Genomic DNA, 24,823 nt, shown 5'->3' on the forward strand with positions numbered 1-24,823 from the left:
CCCCTTCTCAGTCAACATTCTTCCCCTCCCTGCATACTCAGAAGCAATTACTGATGTGATTTTCGTCACCAGAGTTTTAACCATTCTACAACTTTATATAAATGGAATCATACAGTATATAGTGTTTTGTATCTCACTTCCTTCATGACTTTTTAGGTTTTTGAGATTTATGCATGCTATTCATTACACATATTGTCAGCAATCCCTTTTGTTGAACTATAGACCCCAAGAGTTAAAACTAGAAATAGACAAGACCATTTAATTCATGCTCTAACTAAAACCCCATTGTACTTATTTCTTATCACACTTCCTTGAGGCATTGACAAAGATGTTTTGCAATGACTGGAACATTCCAACCACCTGGCCAGAAAAGCCAAGAGCAACAGAATGCCTAGAAGACCACACCCCACAAGTCCCCTTCCCTGCCCGTGATCAGGTGCTGAACACATACTGACCCCCACCCATGATCTCATGCTCTCTGCCTGCTTTCTTGCTCCTACCTCCTTTATGCATCCGTCTCACCAAGAAAGTTATTAAGGTTATTAAGACTTGAGCCTGCCACCACCCTGGCTGCTGGCACCCAAAATAAACCCCTCCCCTTCTCTTTTCCAAAACTTTGTCTCTTTAGTTATTGGCTTCTCTCGCAATGAGTTTATCCAGGTTTGTTCGGCAACAGTGTTAGAAACGCAGCCTGGAACTATGCTCTCCATTTGTCGAGCCCTCTCAGTATTCCCCAGGATGGGGCAGCTGGCCACAGCAGCACACCAGGGCTTACGTGTTCACATCCTGAGTTAGGAGCTATGCTGGATTGATTGGTAACATTATCAGCAGTTTCTTCCTTTTACTGCCGAGTAGCATTTCACTGTATGAATAGACCAGATAGTTGATCTAGTCCTCTGTTGATGGATACCTGGGCCTTCCAGGTTTTGGCTATTACAAATAAAGCTGCCATGAACATTCTTGTAGATGACTTTTGTGGGCATATGTTTTCATTTCTCTCGAATAAACATACAGGAGTAGAATTGCTGCCAACAGTTTTCCAGAGTGGCCATACTATTTTATACCCCACTAGCAATGCAAGAGAGTTCCATACTCTCCTGAAAGTTTGGTGCTGTCTCAATTTTGTTCATTTTAGCCATTCTAATGGGTAGGTAGCGATATCTCACTTTACATTGTCTTAATCAGGAAATCTTCAGAGTTAAGTCTCAAATTCAGATAATCTAAGCCCCTGGCTTTGTTCTTTTTCAATATTATTTTGGCTATTCTTTGTCCTTGCATTTCCATATAAATTTTAGAATCTGCTTATCAATTTCTATTTTAAAGAAGACCTGCTGGAGTTTTCAGCAATCAGTAGCTTATGGCTTCCTAACTACCTATCTGCTCACAAGCACACAACCAGGGAAACAAATGGCATTCGAACTAAAAGAAAACTTTCAAAATAAGTAACTTTTATTGGTGAAAACAAGAATGTTCAAAGTACCAGTTAAACATCTCTTATGAATACCTTCTGCTTGTTTCGTTAATCCTCAATATTAACTATAATCAATCTCTGTGAAAACTTTTAGGTATGAAGTGAATTTAGTTAGATACAAGATTTCTGTATGTTCACCAGAAGACTCTGGGTCAGCTATTCTGTAGAAGTAACAGAAAACTACTCTCTCTACAGGGAAAAAAGCTAACATTTGTTTATTTCACCGCCCTCTTTTTTTCCAATTTATTTACTGCCTGCATGTATGTATGTTTAAAATGTGGACCTTACTATAACCCTGCTTTTAGACTCTTCGTGTATTTATTACACAAACTGCCTTCTCTAGTTTTCAAACTAGAAAACTCGAAATATCGTACAGAAGGCACCCTGATTGGGAGATGGTTTGTTACCAAAGTATCTATCAAGCCGCTAACTCAGGAAATAAATGGAGAAGCCCAGGAAATAAATGCAGAAGCCCTGGGGCACTGCTGCAGCCCACTGCTCCATCCCAGGCAATCTCCAGGGGTCTGGGCAAATCAAAAGCAGAGCTGCTGGGCTCGGTCTGCCAACACTGTTGTGGAACAAACTCCAAATAAACTTGTCGCAAGAGAAGCCAGTAACTCAAGAGATGAGGATTTGGAAAAGAGAAAGGGAGAGATCTATTTCGGGTGCTGGCAGCTGAGGGAGGTGGCCGGCTCAAGCCTGAACAACCAACCTCTCCACTTGGTAAGATGGATACCTCAAGTTTTCTAAAGAGAGACTCGGGGGGTACATGCAAGAGAGCAGGCAGAGAGAGCATATGATCCCAGGTGGGGGTCGGTACGTGTTCAGCAACTGATCACGGGCAGGGAAGGGGACAAGTGGGGTATGGTCTTCTAGGCATTCTGGTGCTATCAGCGCCTTTCTGGTCTGGTACTTAGAATGTTCCAGTCACTGTCGATGCCTCAAGGAAGGGCAGGAAGAAATAACTGTTGGGATCTATAGTTCCACAAGAAGGCTCGCTGACATTTTCTTAGAGAATACTTTCTAGGTGTCCACATCTACAACTCAAAGGACTATCTCTACGTATTCAAACTAAACCACAAAGAGGTAGGGAGAACCAAGAAAAGAACACACTTTCTTGGGTTCCATCCCACTCTGTCCAGTGATGGCAAATCCCAGAAAATCGACACTGGTCTTACGGTGGGTGAGCTGCAGTTTTCAACCTTCCAAATTAGTCCTGACATCCCAGCCACGGCACAAATCTGCATTTCTGCCGAAGACAGCGGTAAATTACTTTCAGGGGCACTATGTTACCACAGGAACTCAAGAAAAATTATAAAGTAGGCACATCTTTATCCTGCTCCTACCCTGTCTCTTACAACTTTACCTACTATACCAGTCCTACCCAGAGTCTAGCGACCTTATCTTACTATACTTTTAAAAGTATTACAGCCAAATCTACTCAGAAGCCATGAGTATATATATTCAGAGACCATGATGTAAACATTCAATTACCTAGAAAAAAAAGTATGGTCTTCCTTGGAAGAAAGTCTTTACTAACAAGAAAAGCCTAAGATGAAATATTATTCCCATCAGCAAAGCAACAAAAACTGCCATTCATTATGGTCAAGCTCAGCTTGTACAATAAAGTGAGAATGGTTAAAAAGCAATTATCCTTCAGAGATATACTTATATTCGATATTAGTTTTTTTGTTTTGTTTTAAAGATTTTATTTCTTGGGGTGCCTGGGTGGCTCAGATGGTTAAGCGTCTGCCTTTGACTCAGGTCATGACCCCAGGGTCCTGGGATCGAGCCCCACATCGGGCTCCTGGCTCAGCGGGAAGCTTGCTTCTCCCTCTCCCTCTGCCTCTCCCCCTGCTCATGCTCTCTCTCTCTCTCTCTGTGTCTCAAATGAATAAATAAAATATTTTTAAAAAAATTTTATTTCTTTATGAGAGAGGGAGAGCACAAGCAGGGGGAGGGACTGAGGAAGAGGGAGAAGCAGACTCTCTGCTGAGCAGGGAGCCCAATTTGGGGCTTGATCCCAGGACCCTGAGATCATGACCTGAGCCAAAGGCAGATGCTCAACTGGCTGAGCCACCCAGGCGCCCTAATATATTTATATTTGAAAAGGAAAACCTTCTTGACCTAAATGAGGCAAAACAGCCAAAATGAGGTTAACAGTTAAGTACAGAATAGTGTAAGGATATGGTATTTCTTTTTTTTAAGATTTTATTTACTTATTCGACAGAGAGAGACACAGCGGGAGAGGTAACACAAGCAGGGGGAGTGGGAGAGGGAGAAGCAGGCTTCCCACCGAGCAGGGAGCCCAACACGGGTCTCGATCCCAGGACCCTGGGATCATGACCTGAGCTGAAGGCAGACACTTAATGACTAAGCCACCCAAGCACCCCAAGGATATGGTATTTCTTTTTTATTTTTTTTATGATTTATTTATTTGACAGAAAGAGAGACAGCGAGAGAAGGAACACAAGCAGGGGGAGTGGGAGAGGGAGAAGCAGGCTTCCCACTGAGCAGGAAGCCCGATGTTGGGACTCGATTCCAGGACCCTGGGATCATGACCTGAGCCGAAGGCAGACGCTTAACGACTGAGCCACCCAGGTGCCCAGGATATGGTATTTCTTAACAGGACATTTTCAATCCTTCTTTAGTGACACTTGTTTCTAAACCACAAGAATCTGGAACTCTAATTTATATATTTAAAAGACACTGGGTTGGGGGGGGGGGTGTCTACTAAACTACAAAGGAACTCATTCAATGCCCAGAATTCAGCATATCAAGGATCAGCAGTTTGGTCCCAGGAAGTTGAGTTACCATAAATAATAACAGGAACTCACAGCTTAGCAGCAGGGTCCTACATGTAAGTGGACCTGCAACTAGGAAAGAGTATGAAATCATCCCATCCCATGGCCTCTGCTCAGTGCATTACTGTTCACTTTCTTCTACAGCTTCTGGACCTGTTGATAATTTCTTCTTGTGTCACTTCCCTCAAGTTTTACTTACAATGTTAATAACCAGAATGCATGCTATAGGAATTTAATATCTAGTGCAGCCCCTCCCCCTGCCGGTTTTTAAATGCCTACTTACTATACTCAGTTACTATCTGTAAAACTAATTTTGTGATCAGTCACCTACAGATTCTAAATACTTCTCTTTAACTCTTTAACGACAATTTAACTCTCAAGGTCACTGAAACATCATGCATATTCTAACCAAAATCACACTCAGAGGAGACTAGGAGGCCCTAAAGGGTCTGGGAAGAAGAAAAAGCTAACAGTTAATAATGTGGAGAACAAAGGCAAAAGAAATATAGGGAAAAAAATTAAACCTTACAACTTACAATCCATTGACAAGTTCCTGGGACAGGCAGAGTGACCTTCCTCAAGGAGCTCAACTGCTTCAATGTTAATACTTTGCTAGAAGCAAAAGGCAACCTTAGCTTGACATTAGCCTTACCTCCAGGATCCTATAAAAATTCCTTTGCAAACTTCCTTTATTTCTACTCCCTCAAGATAGATGTTAGCAATCATCCTCCAAGAATATGGCCCACTGATACACATCTGAAGGGTCTCATGACTAAGGTTTTACTAGAGTGTAATAAATGACCTTCAGCTCTTCAAGGTCCTGGAAACCTTGCTTCCCAATTCCTTAGAGACTTACTATCCCTGACCCCTTCCCAACTTGATAGTATATAATCAGCCACTCCTCACGACCCCAGTGCAGCTCTTTCTGCCCACAGGTCCTGTCCCGTATTTTAATAAAACCACCCTTTTTGCACCAAAGACATCTCAAGAATTCTTTCTTGACTATTTGCTTGGCTTCCGAGTCCCAACATTTCACATCACTTAAGGCAGGGCTTTAAGTTAAATACCTGAGTTTAAATCCTGTCTTACCACGTGCTAGCTCTGTGACCTTGGGCAGGTTACTTAACCAATCTGTAAAGTTCCCTTATATATAAAAGTGAAGGAGTACTACTTAACAGATTGAGTTGGTGTGGGGATTAATTAGCTCATTTTCATAAAGCACTTGGTATAGTATCTAGCACAGAATAAGCATTCAATACTTTAGAGTTATCATTACCAAGGTAGTCAGTTTTATTATTAACTAGAAAAAGCTATCTTAGGAGCACCTGGGCAGCTCAGTCAGTTCAGCATCCAACTCTTCATTTCAGCTCAGGTCATGATCTCAGGGTCATGAGATCAAGCCCCACATCAGGCTCTGCACTCAGCAGGGAGTCTGCTTGAGATTCTTTCCCTCTCCCTTTGCCCTTCCCCCGATCTTGGGCACAGGACTGAGCGTGCCCTCTTCACACCCCCACCAAAATAAATAAATAAATCTTTCAAAAAAAAAAAGGAAGAAAAAGCTATCTTAAGTGGGTCAGATCTAGTGTGTTATTTAATACTATTTAAATTACTTACATGTTTTGCCTCCAGTTTCCTCATCAGAAAAACTTGGAATCTAGTTACTCCCTCTAATTCTTTATAGGGCCTTAGAAAAAAAAATCAGTTACACAATTTCAAGTCTGTACCACAGCTGGAAGGCATTGCTGCCATTACTATAATCCAGAAAATTACCTCCTATGGTGTACTAAATATTTCTTCTTCTGCTCTGTAAGAGTTAATTCATTTCTCATTGGTGAGAACTTTTCACAGGCTTATGAGGCAGCAAGGTTTTAGAGAGATAACCCAGATTTTGGTTCTAACTCTGCCACCTACTAGCTGAATAATGTTAGGCAATTATAAATTACTTCAGTCTGTTTTTTCATTTTTAATATTGTAATAATGAGACCTGTACTTCACTCTATAGAAAGCAATTTGTAAACTGTAAAATGCTAAGTATATACTACAGTTATGTGCTACAATTATTTGTATAAAATTTGCATAAACTTGTTTTACCATGTTTGAAAAGTGAAATGTTAAAAATAGTTTCCATTTTATATTCAAGTGTACCTCTGAATACTCCTGCGACTTCACTTGAAAAAGTTTGAACACACATTATATATATTTTGAAGGATGCCGGCATATACCACCCCAAAATACGCCTCCTTGGTGTACGGATTATTTTCAACTAAAGGCCACTGAGAACCAGCAGATGCCAGAAAAGCTCTAAAAAGAGCCCACGAAGTTTTCCTTTCATAAAGGAAATTTCCATGTGTTATCTCCCACTCCCTACCAAGAAGAAAACAACTCTTATCATTGGAGAAGCCACAGACTTAAAATTGCATAACAAAGCTTACTAAATAACCCTTGTTTACCATACTTTTCCCAATCAACTTCTTAGAACTTGCTCCCTTCACCTGCCAAGAAGCCCCAAACCCCTTTCTTCTGTTTAGCCTACTGCCCCTTTGAGTTACTCATTTCTGGGTGTTCCCAAGTATATGAGCAGGGTGTATGTTAATAAACTTCTGTTTTTCTCTCCTAAATCTGTCTTATGCCAGTCTAATTTACAAGCCCCACCTGGAGAATTTAAGAATAAAGAAAAAAGATTTTTTTCCCTCCTCTCCACAGTTTCACTGTTAAGAGTGGGACACGTTTTCCATCTTCACACCCTAATCCCCTTCTCTGAATTTATGGAGAACATTTTCAGTTCTAGACCCCAAGGTATGCTGATTTTCTTTCCCTCAAATTTCCCCCCAGCAGGATCAAGCTAAAATCTTAAAATTTTGATCGAACTACTTTGTTAGAATTTAAAAAAACAAAACAAAACAGTGAAATGCCAAAATCCACAGAAAAAGTATTAAATGGACTGATCCTATATTATCTGATAAGGTAACTGATTAAGCAGATCACTTTCAGTAAAGCCAGTGTTTATCAAAGATCATCTGTATATCAAAAAACCTGCCATAAGCATCAGAGGAAAATGGAAAGCTATCTGTTCAGGAATGCAGGTGGGGTGTGGGCTAGTGGGTTTGTCTTTTTCATATTTAAGGGCTATACCCAAACGACTCAGAAAACAAGATTTGAGGGTCACCCGTGACCTGGGACTGTGTGTGATCTACATCATTCTAATTGTTATCTGTTCAGTCAGATGTTAAGAACATCATTTCTAAATTCCTAATGGGCAATTTAGTACAAATGCACTACTGCTGTTAGCAATAAAAAATAAAGTAATAGTGATATCTCAAAAATAATAGTTTAGATTTCTATAGATCTTTAGCAGTGACAAAATGATACTTCTTAGACCTTTTACTACCTGTAAGGTATATAAGTTAGGTAGATATCTCTCTTTTATAAATGAGCCAACTAAGGTTTCAAGAGGTTGCGTGAATAGTTATTTTAATTACTTCATAGAAAAGCTGGCATTAAAATCCTAGTCTTCTACTTTCTAGAAAATACTACAAAATTATAAATGGAGCAAATGAATAAGTGAATACAGGCAAGTGTCAGTTATCCATGGCAAACACTCAGCTGTAGGCTACTTCTCTGCTCTCAGCCGCTCCAGGGCCAGCACAAAGTCACACTGACCCAGAGTTAAACAAAATGCTTCTGATTCTAGTAAAAACCAGAGAAAAGTACCTACTCTCCAAAGCAATAGTAACTCTAACAAGCCATTCGCATGATTTACCTGGTTTTTAATCTACCATGATTTTAGAATCATAAAAAATGGCAAATTTGAAGTTAGATATTACTGGAATGAAGAAACACTAGTGTTTGCACACGCTTTCAAATTACCAGGCACACTTGATATTCTTCCTTCTACAATCTATTTGGGGACATGACAATGAACTGGAATACAAAGAGCAGAGAAAAGAAAGTATGAAAATGGACATAAATGCATGCAGGACACACCACTGTTGATTTAACTGGCAACTTATTTAACAATCTGGAGCTTTGGCAAATTTAGCTTCCTTATCAGAATCAAAATTTAAGAGCTGGAACAGGCTTTAGACATCATCTAATGCAGCCATTATTATACACAGAAAAGCAAGGAATGAGAGTCTAAGTTTCAGGGGAGGTAGGCAAAGAACCTTGGTCCCTGCACTGCCTATTTCAGGCACCTCTCATTCACTTCTGTAAACCTCCTGCCTAGCACAAGGCCCAGCAAATTGCATTTGCTCACTAAATGTTTACTAGTCTTAACTGTTAAAAGCCTTTCTTGTACTGTAGGTTCATTGGGCCATCCCCACAAGAGGACTGAAGGCTCATCTTGTATTTATTACAATGTTAACTTTGAGCAACAAGGAGATTTAGCAAATTCCTATCACTACACATTGTAACTGTTTAACATGTCTTTTCAATAGAGGTCTCAACAATTCCATCTGGAGGATATGGTCTGGGGCAGCTGCCTGGTAAATTAAAAGGTAATCTTACATTTTAACTGGATATCTGTTCAGCCAAGTGTGCTGATCTTAAGGAAAGGTCAGATTAATGATGGAATTTTCACCATCTCCCCCGGAATGCTTGTTTTAGAAAAGTCTACTTTATTCACTGATATGAATGCCACTAACATAACAGTGAATGCAAATGTATTAAGATTCCAAATACAACTTTCCAAAATTTGAAGACAGAAACCATAGACAATCCTTCATTCACTAAAGCAAAAGCATTTACTGAATCACATTCTTACAGCCTAAAAAACTAAATTTAGTAACCCTTAAGAGGTGAGCAATTTAATCTCTATCACACTGGTAGGGGAAGAGCCAACATAAAACAAATTATCACCAGAAAACCACAGGAGCAGGCTGACTGATGTAGAATGCTCTAGTCCAAGATGAGTTGGCTCAGCTTGAATAAATTGGTCTTTTCACTCGCTGAAAACAAGAGAAGCAAACTGAAAACATCATCCGAGCCTACAATCAAAGAACTACACAAAAGTTAGCTGATGAGAGCTTCTAATCTCCAAGGGAAAGGCTCCCTCTTCTTCACAGATACAGGAATTGATTTTTACAAACATTTTGAAGTAAAAATTAAATGTAAATTTATTTAACTTCTGCCAGATTAGTTTCATCCTATTTACTCATTTTCTCAGACATTCTGTCAAATTTTTTAATAGTTTGCTCTTCTAGATTTCCTTATCTGGCAACTTTAATCCAAAGCAAGTATTTTCTAGAACTAAATTTCTACTATGATAGAATTTTAAAGAGACATTTTAAGATATCATTTACAGCCCAGTATATATATTATATGTAACAAGTCTCTGGTTTTGAAGAGCTACCAAGATAATCGCTAAAATATAGTTCCCAAATCCTACGAATCTTTATAAATATATATATTTTTATATAGACATTCAAATGTTGATATGTATTGATATATTTCAATACGTTTCTGGATAAAGATTCAGAATTGTCACATATTCTTGGTGGTGTATGCCTTTTATCAACATGTATTTGTCCTGTTTAATCCTTTTCTCCTTGTACTGCTATTTTGTTTAATACTATCACTCAATTTTTTGATTCTGCTTGCTGGTATTCCCCTCCCCATCTTTACTGTCAATCTTTCAGTGTCAGAATGTTTTAAATAAATAGCAAATGGGTAATTGGTTACCCATGACCACCCTCTAGTGGTTACTCATAGCATATTAAAATACACATTTTGCTATCAATGTCAAAAATGAATCAGACTCTCTACAAAACAGACAAGAACTTTAGCACACTTTTACTTCCATCATAATTACAAAATCAGCTCCAAAATAACTCTAAAAATGAACTGCTAAAAGGATTAAATGATTTTCTCAAATTCACAATAATATAGTGAGATATGTCACTTATTAGATTACATGTCATCTTCTAGTCATCTAAGTTTGGCTACATAACAGATGACCAAAAGAATAAAATCCCTTTTAAAAGCTAGCAATAACTGACAGAAAAATATATCATGACATAAAATGACAAATGGCATGAGATAAAGTTTTAATATACAGTGACAAGCTAGATTATTCCTCTACAATTTCAGGGACAAAGAGAAGATCTCTTGCCTCCTGTTGTAGGCAGGTGTTTTGTCTCTCTTCTAAAGATTAGGAACGAACAGTTCCCAATTGGTGAGACTAAATTCTCTAAGGCTGCATCTCTAGGAGATCAAAGGGAAACACACAAAATATATCAAAAATTAGAAAAATGTACGTTGGGTGAGGGTGGCAAATTTATTTACTTATTTATTTTTTAGGGATTTACAAGGCTTTTTGGAGAGCTGGTTGATTCTAAGACTAGGGCAGGGAAATGACAACATGAGTCTGGAGCATTTTGTGTACCAGAGAAGAGGTCCTTAAAAAGAGGATGGGGCATGTCAAAAGGGCACTGGAACCAAACTGAAAGAGCTCCCAATGGCCAAAGCTGGAACAATATGAGCAAGAAAATAAACAATAATAGCATGGAATTATAACTCATAGAATGAAATGTATAATTCACAAGATGTTCATGAGTACATACTGATATAAATAACTGAAAAAATGAATAAATGGGGGAGAAGGGACAGCTTTTCCTTCTAGAAGGATTGCAATTAATAAATGTAGAAGGATAGGGCAAGAGAAAATAACCATTAGAACACCATACTAACAATAGTTGCAGGCAAGATCCACTGAGGGATGCTAAAATTAGTGGGGAAACAGAATATTTACATAGCCTAAAAGTATCTCCCCCAAGACATTTTGAGGAGAAAATAGTTAACTCTACAGTAGAGAAACCCAGCAGATACCACCTTAACCAAGTGATCAAGGCTAATGTCACCAGGACTAAGTTAGGATGATATTATATGCCCCAGGTATCTCCTATAGTATCATTTTAGGAGACACAACAACTCAACGCAATGTGCAATCCTGGATTGAATCCTGGAACAGCAAAAGGACATGCGTGAGAAAACTGGTGAAATCTGAATAAAGACTCTAGTTAATACTGTACCAATGTTAATTCATTAATTTTGATAATTGTATAACAGTTCGTTAAGACATGAATGAATTTTAGGGGAAGCCAGGTGAAGTGCATATGAAACTCTGGGTACAATTTTTGCAATTCTCTGTAAGTCTAAAATTTTTTCAAAATAAAATGTTTATATACCAGGCGATGGACTAGGCATAACACAGATGATCTCATTTGATTGTCCTAATGACCCTGCAAAATTAGTATGGTTATCCTTATTTTACAGTCTGGAAAACTGAGACTTTAAATGATTAAGTGAAATGTTCAAATGTACACAGTGAAGGGTGCCAAACTGCAACCTTTTTATGACTTGCTCGAAGTCCATGTACTTTCTACCATGTTATGATAAACACATGTAAAAATAGCAAAAGCTATTTTCAGAACTTAGTGGTAATTTTCAATTTGCTTAAAATCTGAGGTATTCAGCAAAGGCTTTCTATCATAATAATTAAAGGCAAATTATTACCTATTTAAGTAAAGCCATTTTAATTTACTGTAACATCTAGCAAGTCATGCCAAACTCTACAAATAACAGCACACTGTTATGCTTCCCAGTATGAAGCATAAGGAAGGTTGATTTGTTACAAGGGTCATTCAAAGTCAACAGGCATCGTTTTTTTCTCATATAATTCAAAGATTTCTAGTACAGGGGCTCTTCACTGGCTCAGTTGGTAGAGCATGTGACTCTCGATGTCAGGGTTGTAGGTTCAAACCCCACGTTGGGTGTAGAGATTACTTAACAAATAAAATCTTAAATAAAAAAAAAGAATTTCCAAAGTTATCTAGTATAGAAAACTTAAGTGAATTTATCTTAGTGGGCTTTTTCCCTTGGAACATTATACCACTTACCTATACATAACCAACTTATAAATTTATTACTTAATACAAAGGAGCTGCATATCAAACTCCAGGGAACTTTCTGAGAAATAATAAAATATTCATGACAGAGGAGAAATATTTTCCCCTTATATTGATAAGTTACTCACAGGCACCACAGTAAGGATAGGTTACTTCACCTTGCGAATTATGATAAAGAATCGGAATTAAAGTCTCAAAGCAAAGTGGCTGCTTTCTTATAACTAAATTGAATTATTGATGGACTGTGTTCTTAGCAATGCAGGAAGATGGCTCTACCAAGGGAAGGTTATGTAAACTTATTGTATAGCTTCAGGTTATCTATTTGCTTCTCAACTTTGATGTGATATCTCATTAAAAAACAGAATTTATTTTGCCATGCTAGTCTTTCGAATGAACTATATACATCAGGGACATGCTAACAAAAAAGGATGACAAGACAAACCAGGAAAATGCTTTTTTTTTTTTTTTCAATTTCATCAACTTGACAAAAATTTAAAGCATATATTTTTAAATACTAAAAGATGCTTTCAATAGCCTAACAAATGTCTTATATATTCATTCATGAGGATTTAAAAATTAATATATCAATGCTATATCATAATGAACACAGACAAAAGAACAGTTGGCTCCCCTGCTGAGGCTCAATCTGCCTGTTGAGCAAAGACTAAATCGCATAGTTTGATACATTCCAAAACAAAGTTTTTGGGTTTTGTTCAGAACAAAATTTTCTAGTATCTTAAATGAGAAAAACAAAAACAAAAGCCACATGGATTACATTAAACTATGAATATGAAAACTATTATCTATATTTTTATAACAACTCTCATCCCTCAAGAATGAATTTTCAAACCACTTGGTAATTATTATCTCATTTATTTTCACATCACTGAAGTATGTAAAAAGTTAACTTATATTTCCTCATGGATATTTCCTCAATACCAAATCTGAAACTCCAATCTAGCTCTGTAGATTCCCTATCCAGAGCACATTCACTGAGTCATAACATGTCTCAGCTATTTACCATGTGTAGTGAAGGATACAGAATAGCTTGTTGCAATGTATTAGAAAGAGCAAATACATCATAGTTGTGTTTAGCAGTCTACCAGGCTCCATTTTCATGTCTGAGTACATTTTAAAATTCAATAGATAAAAATCACCATTTGGTGCTATAAAAATTACTGCCTTATTTATTGGCTCTATTATCTTGATAGACACAGAAAAAGAGAGGTCTTGGGCTAAGTCATATATTCATGATCCTACTAGCTGTGATTTCTATCTACAAAGCAAGTAAAATCTAGGTGCACTGTCTTTCACCAGTAACTTGGTTTTGAATATGTTTGGATGCCTATTTGGCATCCAAGTGGAGATGCAGAGTAGGCAGTGGTTGTACTAGATTAAGAGAGGTCTGGCTGGAGAACCCCTGAGAATGCAAACCCCATGAGGACAAGGATTATGTCTATTTTGCTGACTTCTATGCCTTTAGCTCCTACAATGCCTGACACATGCCAGTGGCTCTGTAAATATGAAATGGGACCAGATGCAACTGCCATGACATTACGTATTTCTGATCTACATAAATGGTATTTTCATATGGTTCCGCCTAATACTCGTAGAATGAACGATACACTATAATTTTTCATTTCACAGTCTCCTAGACGTAAGCTAGAAAATTTACTGTGTTTTAGAAAAAGAGGTTGGTAACTGCAGGGAACCAAGGCTGGTCCTTGCTCCTTTTGAGTCATCTAGGGTCTCGGGCTCCCGCTTCCTGCCTAGTGCATTACAGGCACTGAATAAACATTTACCGGTGTGGTAGTGAATGCCAATAATTACCTTTCCCTAATATTTCCTGTAAGCAGTTATTGGAAAGTTAAAGGTAGCCACTTGTAAATTATAGAAGCAGTTGACTGAATACATTTGCAATATCCTTTTCAGTACTACAATCACCATTTTATAGCTAAAATAACTGAGGAACAGGAGGATTATTTCTCTAATGCCACAGCAGAAGGGTGGAGAAATGAACTCCAAGTCCCCAAGTTCACTTTTCTGCTCAAGTGATTACAACCTGTCTCTATCAGCAGCTATAGAGAAATATACATGTGTACGTACAGGTATGCCCTACGGTATCTAATTACATTAAGGGAATCCCCCCCTTAATTTAACTTTTTTCTATGTTATACCACATTTACAAACTTTTGAAGAAAAATCCAATTGCTTAAAATTTACCTGGAAAGTTACCTAGATAAATTATCATGTGAAATACCTCTCCTCCTGAAACACACACACACACCCAGTATCATCTTTATTTTTTTTTTAAGATTTTATTTATTTATTTGAGAGAGAGAGAGCACAAGAGAGGGGAGGGGCAGAGGGAGAAACAGACTCCCCGCCCGATGCAGGGCTGGATCCCAGCAGCTACCTGAACCAAAGGCAGACGCTTAACCAACTGAGCCACCCAGGCACCCCCCCCAATATTATCTTTAAAAGACATATGAATAATGTTTCAAAACTTACCATACTGCTACAAAAAATTTCTTGAGTAGCTCTTTTTCAGTTTATCACACCATAAATTATGCATTTACTAGAAATTATCATTGTCCACTCTGTTTTACAAAGAAAAGCTGTTTCTGAAATAAGTCTTAGTATACATTAATTCAAACTTAATGACTTAAGTGACAAGGTAACAATAAAAAATAAAACTAGGATAGCTGTGAAAATCCAAGCATGGTGCTCTGATATGACAACTTCTAGGATCACAAGTCTACTAGCCACTTAATATGTAGATTAATTTTCTTTAAAATTCAAAAGCTGCCTCTGGTGTCCTATAGAGCATACAAATGAACAGAACAGTAATGAGAAACATAACACACGTAAAATTACAGGAATAATAATATTTTGATGTGCGGCTTTAAAGAGTAATTTGTTGAATACTAATAATCCCCAAATCAAGTTGATATACCTAATGTTTTTAAAAAAAGAAAAGCACAATATCACTTTTGAAACCGAAGTCGTAGCAGATAATGAGAACTCCTCCACCAAAGAGGTAAATTAGATGATTTATATAAACGCTAAAGAATGTGCTTTATTTTAGAATACTAAACCATTCAAATTTCACAAAACATACTGCTCTGACTTGTGTTAAGCAATGAATGAACGTCCCCCGTCACATGGTTTGGATTTCTCTTCCTTAGCTGTATTAAATCCAATCCAGACAGTGAATTGTCATAGCAGGGACCTCTCTCTATCCCCTTAAACCTCTCTGCCTTACGCCCACTATCCCTGACAGTGAGGATCTTCAAAAATTATGAATTAAATTCTACAGGTATGAACAAAAACATTGCATATAAATGTATAATGAACTGTTAAATCTCAATTCCTTAAAGGTTCAAAGGATTATTATCTACTCCTCCCTTCTGTTATGAAAACATCACGTCCCATAAACCTGCAAAATTAAGCTACCTGACCAACAAGCACAAGCTGTTTATCTCCTAAATTGAGGTGACACAATGTGCAAAAGGAAAGTCACCTTAATTCCACTCAGGGAAAAAAATGCACTAAAACCCATCACTCTCGGCTGAGCCTTCATTCAATATTGAAACAAGTACTCTCAAATTCCATGGTTTTGGCTGCTGATACTCAACGCTACTCCATCCAACTGGGGACTGAACAAAGCCCAGTAAAAAGGAGCTTTAATCTGCCTTTTCTTCTCGTTTTGCCATACTACACTGACAGCATCTTGTTCATTAATTAAACTTTTTCTCCTTAAAGAAACAGACTTTAGAGTACTATACTGGACACTGGAGAAAGAAGGCAAAAAATAAAAGGCATGGTTTAAAGAAAATCTAGGTGTTAAAGACTCTAGTTAGAGATGCAGAATATTCACAAATGATAAGATCAATATAAAGAAACATTTCAACAAATACAAAGCAAGACGTTAAGAATTTAACACATCCAGGAGGGACACAGAGGCAGGACAGGGGTGACTGCAGTTCTACAGATTACATATAAATCAGGATGGCTCCATTCTGGTGACTCAGAGTTCATTCATGGGCACTGCACATTTCTACTCATCCCCTAAGGAGATGAGGTTATAAGTTTAGTCTTTAGAAACTATGAACCCAGCTAATAATGACGAATTTGCTGGAATCTCCAAAAACAATGTCTGGTTTTGTGAACCTGGTTTTCACTGTGTTTCTTACTTGAGAATGCATTCATTGCTATTTGTTCTAATAATAGGGTAGGGAGATCACAGAGGAAAAATAACCCATAATTTTTATTCATGGCCTTATTTATATGTAGGAACTTTCTCATTTTAGTAATAATTTAAAGAAGATAGGTCATTTCTGGTTTTGCCATCTTAAAAGTCAAGAGTAATAACGTAATAACTAAGTTTATGCAAAATCTTTTCACAGAAATGACAAGTTTTCTAAAGAGGAATGACTGAAAGGTAAAAAAAAAAAATGAGAAAATGTCTTTCATGTATTTTTGACTGGGTTTTTAATACCTTAATACAAGACAACTAGAGGGACACCAGGACTTTTTATTATTTTATCATTATGTAAATCAAATAGATTTTCTTTTCCAATAAAATTCTATGTGTAAACTGCCACTGTGAATATCTTGTGGGCAAAAAAATTATAGGAACGATGCCAGTTTGATGGTAACTTCAATTAAAAAAAATGCTCCTCAGCTTTATAATCTGAAGATAAGAAATGTATACACTTTCCTCAAATCTCTTGCTAAAAACTGACAACTGATATGAACTATATCTTCTCACAGCTCATGAAACAGTGATTCCAAAAATCAAATCATATCTTGAATTTATCTCTCAAAATTTGTGGTTTACTTTCTGGCAAAGAAAAGTTATTTTCTAACCTCAGTAACAGTTTCTTTCATTGAGTGCTTACTCCGTTCTAGGTACCCTTTTACATATGTTATTATAGCTTTATATTTTTTATTTTGCTTAAGTCCTAACGACACTATGAAAATAGCTTCAATGCCATTTTACAAATAAGGGAATGGAGGCTCAGAGAAATAAAGTCACTTCCTCAATAAAGGTTGTACATCTAGTCAGTGGTAGAACTGAGATCTGAATTCAAGTCTGGATAACTCTAAAGTACCTCCTGTGAAAATGGGTTTTTAAATCAAATTAATGTGCAATATACATCAAATTGATCTGAAATATAAAATTTGACCAGTACACAGCAATATTTTAAAAGTATGGTTATTCCTCCTATTTTCCCACACTGAGAAGTAGACATCATAGTCACTTATTTTTTTCTACAATATACCATCCAATTTGAAATGTACATTGTATATAACACAAATAACTATACCAAAAGTTACCTGTTTTGTTATAAGATTAGATCTACTTTATGTGAGTAAAAAAAGTTGAATCACTTTTGCTAACGAAAACACCCACAACATTTTTTTACAACAGTCTTCAAAAACCATCATGAAATTGGACATTCTGAGAACATAAGTGGCTACTGTGAATTACAGAATATGAACCTGCAATCATAGTAGTACACCCTAGCTCCTAATTATCACATAGGACAAGATTTTCAAACAAAATTTTTAATGCTTTTCATTTTTCAAACAAAATTCTCAATGCTTTAATTCCAATCATGCAATTAATTCAATTACAGAAAATATGTTGAGTGCAAGGTTTATTTTTCCCCTAAATGAACTGCAGTTTTTACAGGCAGAAGGCTGGCAAGAAGCTTTACAGTTCATCTAGGACATGCTGGAAAGCCACTTAAAACCTTTTCACTGTAATTCCTAGAAAGGAATCAACTATTCCATTGTTAAATACCCAAGTACTTAACAATCAGAAAAATTTTCTTAATGTTAGAATAACAATGCTGTTTATAACCAAGAAAAAGCCTCAAAACATAGAGAATTGTGATGGCCATTACTGATACTGAGTAGGAAAACATGATCAAGTTCATGAATTCTATAAGGAAATTAAAGACATTTGTTAGATGATCACAAAAGAAATGGTGGTAAGAAATCATTTTCCACCATACAATACAAAGGCTCAAACCAAAAAGCTGAAACAAAGGCATCTGGCTTGTACTATATAAACCTATATAAAACAGATTTTTTTTTAAAGTCTTATACACAGCTCTTTCACATCAGTTAATTTCAATTCCCAACATTTTCCCAGACAAGTGTTTCTATTACCTTTTTTTTAAGATTTTTTTATTGTTACGTTAATCACCATACAGTCCATCATTAGTTTTTGATGTAGTGTTCCATGATTCATTGTTTGCGTATAACACCCAGTGCTCCATGCAGAACGTGCCCTCTTTAATACCCATCACCAGGCTAACCCATCCCCCCACCCCCCTCCCCTCTAGAACCCTCAGTTTGTTTCTCAGAGTCCATAGTCTCCCATGGTTCGTCTCCCCCTCCGATTTCCCCCCCTTCGTGTTTCCCTTCCTTCTATTACCTTTCTTAAAGATGCCACCATGGCTCAGCACCTGCCATGGTGAGTTAACCAACTAAAAGATGGTTCCTCATGCACACACAACTCATTTCCACATCCACAAGGAAATAACGGGCAAGAATAACTAAGAGTTAACCAAAGACTGAGAACTGAAATGAAAGCTGGAGGTTTGTAAATTCACCTTAGAATTCACAGGCAGGATTTGAACTTCAATATATAAATTTCTCTCATTTAATTATACTTTTACTTCTTCAAGTTTATATTCAATTTCTATTTTTTAAAAAAGTCTGAGTAATGAAAACAGATGAGAGTATTCAGAGAGAAAGGAAAGATCTTAAGTATAAATTAAATATAAGCTTAGAAATTTACGTAATTATCAATGTTTTGGTTTCATTTTTTACTTAATTTTGCAACACTGATTTTAATTAGTCCTATTACCTTAAAAAAGAAAATTATTAGAAATTGACACTCTCCACAAATGCCACATGCTGTTAACATTCACAACTTCCTCCTCCTACCAAAAGGGCCATTACTTTCTTACATGTTATTATGCATGAAATGAGTATTCGTTAACTATCAATAATTCTTTAAAGCAAGTGACAACAACAGCTACCATGCACAGAGCACCTACATGTGCCTGGCAGTGCACTGGGCACTTGACAGACATTGCTGCTACTTACAAGAACCAATGCAAAATAGTGATTATTATTCCCACATACAGATGAAGGCAAAGAAATACCTTGGGGAAGGTAGGTATGACCTTCCCCTACCAAGAACCCCTTGACCAAGATGATAAAACGAATCTAGTCAAATCTTAATAGACCCAAATAATCATCACTGTGCTTTCTCTCATAACCAATATGGTTTATCCTAACTTTGATGCACTAATAATCTGTACTTTGGAAAGATTTCTCACTCCCAGGAAACTTACTTAACCTTTGATCCTCACAAAAAAAAGCAGGTATAATTTCCTTCCCTTTGGGGGAAGAAAAACAGAAGCCCAAAATGGTAATTTGGTTTTCAGAGCTCCCAAGACAGAGGCAAGAGCCTTGTCTATGACCGCTGGCCTTCAGACCCAGCGTTCTTTCCAACACTGGAGCCTTACCAGAAATTGAAAAGACATGTATCTGCATCAAAGTACCTGACAGGCACACCTCCTTGAAGACTCTGAGAGCTCCCCAATCTTCACATTTAATCACATAGTTGTGCACCATTTTTATTATTCCCTTAATGTCTTTGCAAGAATAGAAAGTAATACATTTTTCTTTATTTGAAAATCAAAACTGTTTAAATTAAAAAGCTATGATTACTGCTCCTAATTTTATTCTATTTAATCAGAACGTTCTACAATAGCGTTTCATTTGCAAATACAGATTCTAGAGCATGTAATAAACAAATAATACTGGAAAGCTGGTTCAGTGAATAAACAGTGTTTTCTTTCATAAAATATTAATACAGGCCTGCAAACCTGTAGTTCTGCCCATGGTATCACTTCCTACCTCCGGCTAGGTGATACGGTTTCATATAAATAATGGGGGAGAAGACTGATAAAAACAGTTAACTCCTTACAGTAATAAGACCAAGTTACTTACTGCATTTGGGTCACATCGTAACGAATCAGATTATTGGTCACAGACACATGTGTCTGTGTATGTCTTCATCTAAAAATGGGACTAACTGCACCCATTCTGATTCATATGGCCGAATACAAAGCATTTTCAAATACTCAGAAAAATCTTAAATGAGGTATTACACATACCCACAGCAAACTGTCCTTTTGAATATGGCTCAAAAGATACTTGATACCTCAAGCAATAAATAGTGAAAAACCTTTCCTAACGCTGTACAACAAATTGGAGAAGAAATGCCTATGAACAAATAGGAATAGTCTATGATCAAATCAAATGCATATACATATTTTCACGCAGTCTTAAAATGCCAACTGTAAGAAAATAATGCAAAATGAGAAGGTTATAAGCAGATTTCACATCTGGGAAATTACAATTATGATTTCCACTGCTTTAAAAAAATGATGAAAATACTCTGCTGAAAAGATCCTTTAAAATTCGTCTTTAAAAGTCCTGCAAATATGACAAAGAAATGATTATAAACACAACTTAAATATGGTGATAGCATCTCTCATGCTAACAAGTAGGAAATGGATAAGGGGAAAAAAGGCAGTGCATGTTTTGCTTTTCCCACATACTACACAATAAAGTATTTTATGTCCTGTTGAAAATATGACAATACATTTGATAGTTTTTCCTACTGTGCTCAGAGAAAAGCTTTAAGATTCCAAAAAAGTTTTCCTCACATTAAGAAATTCAAACATAAAAAAATCTAAAATGCAGAGCATTCAGATTACACGCATCTTTTCAACCACTATCCACCAATTCACTAAATAACTAATCCTATGTATGTAACTAAAAATTTAAAACAAGGTTTCTCTGCAGTTACAACTGTTACAGAAATGCAGCATCCACACTTTCATTCTTTAGATTCATGCTATTTCTTAGATTTTCACGTAAGACCACCAAATACTGACCTACAATCACTTTTAGCATCAACAAAACAACATCATGCTGTTAGGAAAACAATTACTATGTAATTTTGAATGTTTGGTTTGGACGGCTAGTAGAATTAAAAGTGTAGCTATGAAAAAGTTCTATTTCTGAAAAGCTAAATGATACTGAGTGCTTATTATATGCAAGGCACTGTTCTAAGCCCTTTACTTGTATCAACTTCATTTAATTCTTACAACCCTTTAAGACAGATACTATTAGGATCCTCACTTTACAGACAAGGAAACTAGAGCATGTAAAGATTAAATAACTTGGCAAAAGTCAAGGTTATAGCTGCTAAGTGGTAAGAACAGGAATTTGAATCCAAGCAATTTGATTCCTAAGCATTCGACTGCTCTAGAAAACTACCTCTGCAGTTTATCAGATAAAACTTACTCTCTTTATTCAGAGGAGGCGGTGGGAAGAGACAGAAAGGAAATGGGAATTATCCTAAATCACCCTACTTCTCATCCTTTAACTTCTGAACCAAAAACTTGGGATGCCAGTCCACTGGCTCCCACTGGTGTTTGCATCCGAGATAACCAGAATTGGTATTAAAACTTCAGTTTTGATTCTGAGCTAAGTTTATGACTTCAAGCAATTCATTTAACCTTTTGGGACTCAATCCCAATCTATAAAATGAGATTCAAAAATACTGCCTTCCTTACGAACCGTATTTTTCAGGGTAACATACCCAAGATGATTAGGGAACATTCTTTCAGAAGAATTCCAGCCAGTAAGCGTAGAAGTGAAAATAAGATAACTGATTTGGGAAAGATGATTCAGTGGATAAAAACATTAGATGAAAAGTTGAAGGGGAACTTTACAATGGAGGCTCTGGATACTGATAGGCCTCCTGATAGGACACAATACAAAAAACAAGGTATCTCTTATGTAGAACTCTTGCCAAAAAGGTTGAACCTAAATTTACTTAAGTCTTTACAGCTAACTTCACTTGCAAGAAAAATGGGAAATATGGTAACAAATGACACCACAGGAAGCAAACAAACCTAGAATGTGAAACACTCTATAGAACTGGCTCATTGCTTCATGGAGCGACAGACTGAAAACAAACAAACAAAAAAGGAAAAGAAAGAAAAGGGGACGTTAAGTAAAGCATTACTAGAAGAAACTTAGGAGACAACAGCCAAATGTAACATATGACTAACATTTAGGTCCTGGTTCAAACAAATTGGGTGTTAAAAATATATATTTTTAGGCAACTGGGGAAATGTGGACTTGGCCTGGATAACAGATGTTATCAAAAACTTATTGTTAATTCTGCCAAGTGGTAAGATAATGGTATTACAATTATGTAAGAAAATGCCCATATTTTCTAGACATACATAGTAAGGTATGCGGGCATCACAGGACAGTCTGAAACTTACTTTGAAATACTTCAGCTAGGGATGCCTGGGTGGCTCAGTCAGTTAAGCGTCTGCCTTCGGCTCAGGTCATGATCCCAGGGTCCTGGGATCGAGCCCAGCACTGGGCTCCCTGCTCAGCAGGGAGCCTGTTTCTCCCGCTGCCTGCAGCTCTCCCTGCTTGTGCTTTCTCCCTGACAAGTAAATAAAGTCTTCAAAAATATATATATATAAATAAAATAAAATAAAATAAGTCAGCTAAAATACAAAGAATTAAAAAAATAAATAAAATTCAAATAAAAAGTGATAAATAAATGAAATATGGAAAACACTACTAATTGTTTGGTGATGATACATATGTGGGGATTTGTTTTTGCATATGTTTGAAAATTTTCATAATGTAAACATTTTAAGAAGTATTTTCTCCATCTGTCTCATAAGCCACTGTGAAGATCACTGATCAAAAGTATATAAAAGTAGCTAAAACACACAAAAGGCATTTGATGAATGTCAGGCTGGAAAACAAAGAAAAAAATTAAGGAATCCGTGTTCTAAATTAGGAGTCTGTAAACTAGGTCCAGCCCACAGGACAAATTCAGAAAGCTGCCTGTTTTTGTCAATAATAACACAGACTCGTCCATTTGGTTAGATATTACCTACTTTTGCTTTCACGCTACAGAAGCAGGGTAAGTGCAACAGAAACCATACAGTCCACAGAGTCAAAAATTTTTACTATCTCCTCCTTCAAAGAAAGGTCACTTACTCCTGTTTTAAATTCCATATTTTTATTGCTTCTTTGGGAGGAAAGCTGGCCTCAAAAGATTTTCTGAGCCTTACTGCTTAGACTTTACCATGGACTTCCCTATGCTAGCCTCTCACAAATAAAAATAAAACCACCCACAAAGTAGGGTTTACTTTTTTCTATATTAAGTGAATAAAATCACTTCATAGCTTCAAGGTAGTTGCTACCTTTAGTAGATTTAGTAGCCCGTTACATCTAGAAGCTTTTAATGAAAGTAAACAAACAAGCCAAAAAAGCAGAGGTAAAAAAAATTAAAAATATCTATTATTATTATTTTACTTCCAAGTTCCCTCAGTTTACTAAAATAGCCAGAGGGAAACAATATATTACATGTTTCAACACATTACAACCAAAGGGTGTTTTTGTTTAGGAAAGGAGGGAAGGAGAGAGGGAGGAAACACATATACACAAACAATGCTGGGACTTTCCTTCTTATGAATCCAGCAAAGAACACTATAAGCCCATGGGCCATTTTTCCTAAACTATAAACTGCTGTATATTTTGGATTAATAGTTTAAACACATTCTTTGGCAGTCTTCAACTTAGCTTACATAACCTTCGGGTACACCCATGAGCTGATTAGTAATTTAAGGCCTGAGAAAAGCAAAGTTTCAGAGGGAAATACACTGAGACATGAATGAGTTTAATATGCAAGTACACTAGCCAAGGGGCATAATTAAAACTACATCACTCCTTTAAATCTACATAATTATGTCCCAAAGACATTCTCATTAGTAACTTTTACTTTGCCACTAAACCAGAAAGAGCCTCAGGTCTACAGGGTTGGGAAATAAATATAAAATAAAAAGTTAAGGAATATTCAAGTCAAATAAAATACCTGCAAAATTCAATTACTGACCTTTCCTTTTGGAAGTAATTATAAAATCCACCAGTCAACCATCACTGCTAGTGAGTCCACAACAAAACATACTACCATAACATCTGTAGATCACCTTTTGCCCCAAATTTCCAAGGAGAAATGACCAAGAAGGTTTAATACACTATTTTTAACTTTAGAAGAGAGAAAGCGGCTTTTTCTGACACTAACACAACTGGAAATCTCTATTAACCAGCACTTCCTTTACTATGCAATGATAATTGATGTTTCTAATGATCAGCCTGCAGCAGTTCCAAATTCTGAAGTTCATTCTAAATCATTAAAAAGAAGATGAAATTATGTTCAGTTACTTTCGGTAGTGAGTGCACTTCATAATATTCTCATTACTTTAAGATTAGTAATATATTTAAGATACCAAGGATAACTGTCCATCAAGAGGCTGTTCAAGTCAGACATTCACAGGGGCCACACTTAGAAGCTCTTACATTATGGTCGACAGTACACAGAGAGAAAAAAAATCACTTCTCTCCATATCTAGGGCACGAAACTCTATGAGGTGCTAACAGAAATTTTGTCCAGGGGCTTGAAAGAATTTTAAAGTCCTTTTAGGGAAAATATTGGCCTAAACAGT

The 24,823-nt window shown here is 36.7% G+C and overlaps 1 protein-coding gene across 2 annotated transcripts in view; it reads right to left on the reverse strand.

Annotated features, from left to right (window-relative positions):
- PRIM2 (DNA primase subunit 2) overlaps window positions 1-24,823 on the reverse strand; it is a 365,514-nt gene that overhangs the window by 54,634 nt on the left and 286,057 nt on the right. The window lies entirely within an intron of this gene.

Source organism: Phoca vitulina, unplaced genomic scaffold (genome assembly GCF_004348235.1).
Source record: "Phoca vitulina isolate PV1807 unplaced genomic scaffold, GSC_HSeal_1.0 scaffold11, whole genome shotgun sequence".
Lineage (NCBI taxonomy): Eukaryota > Metazoa > Chordata > Mammalia > Carnivora > Phocidae > Phoca > Phoca vitulina.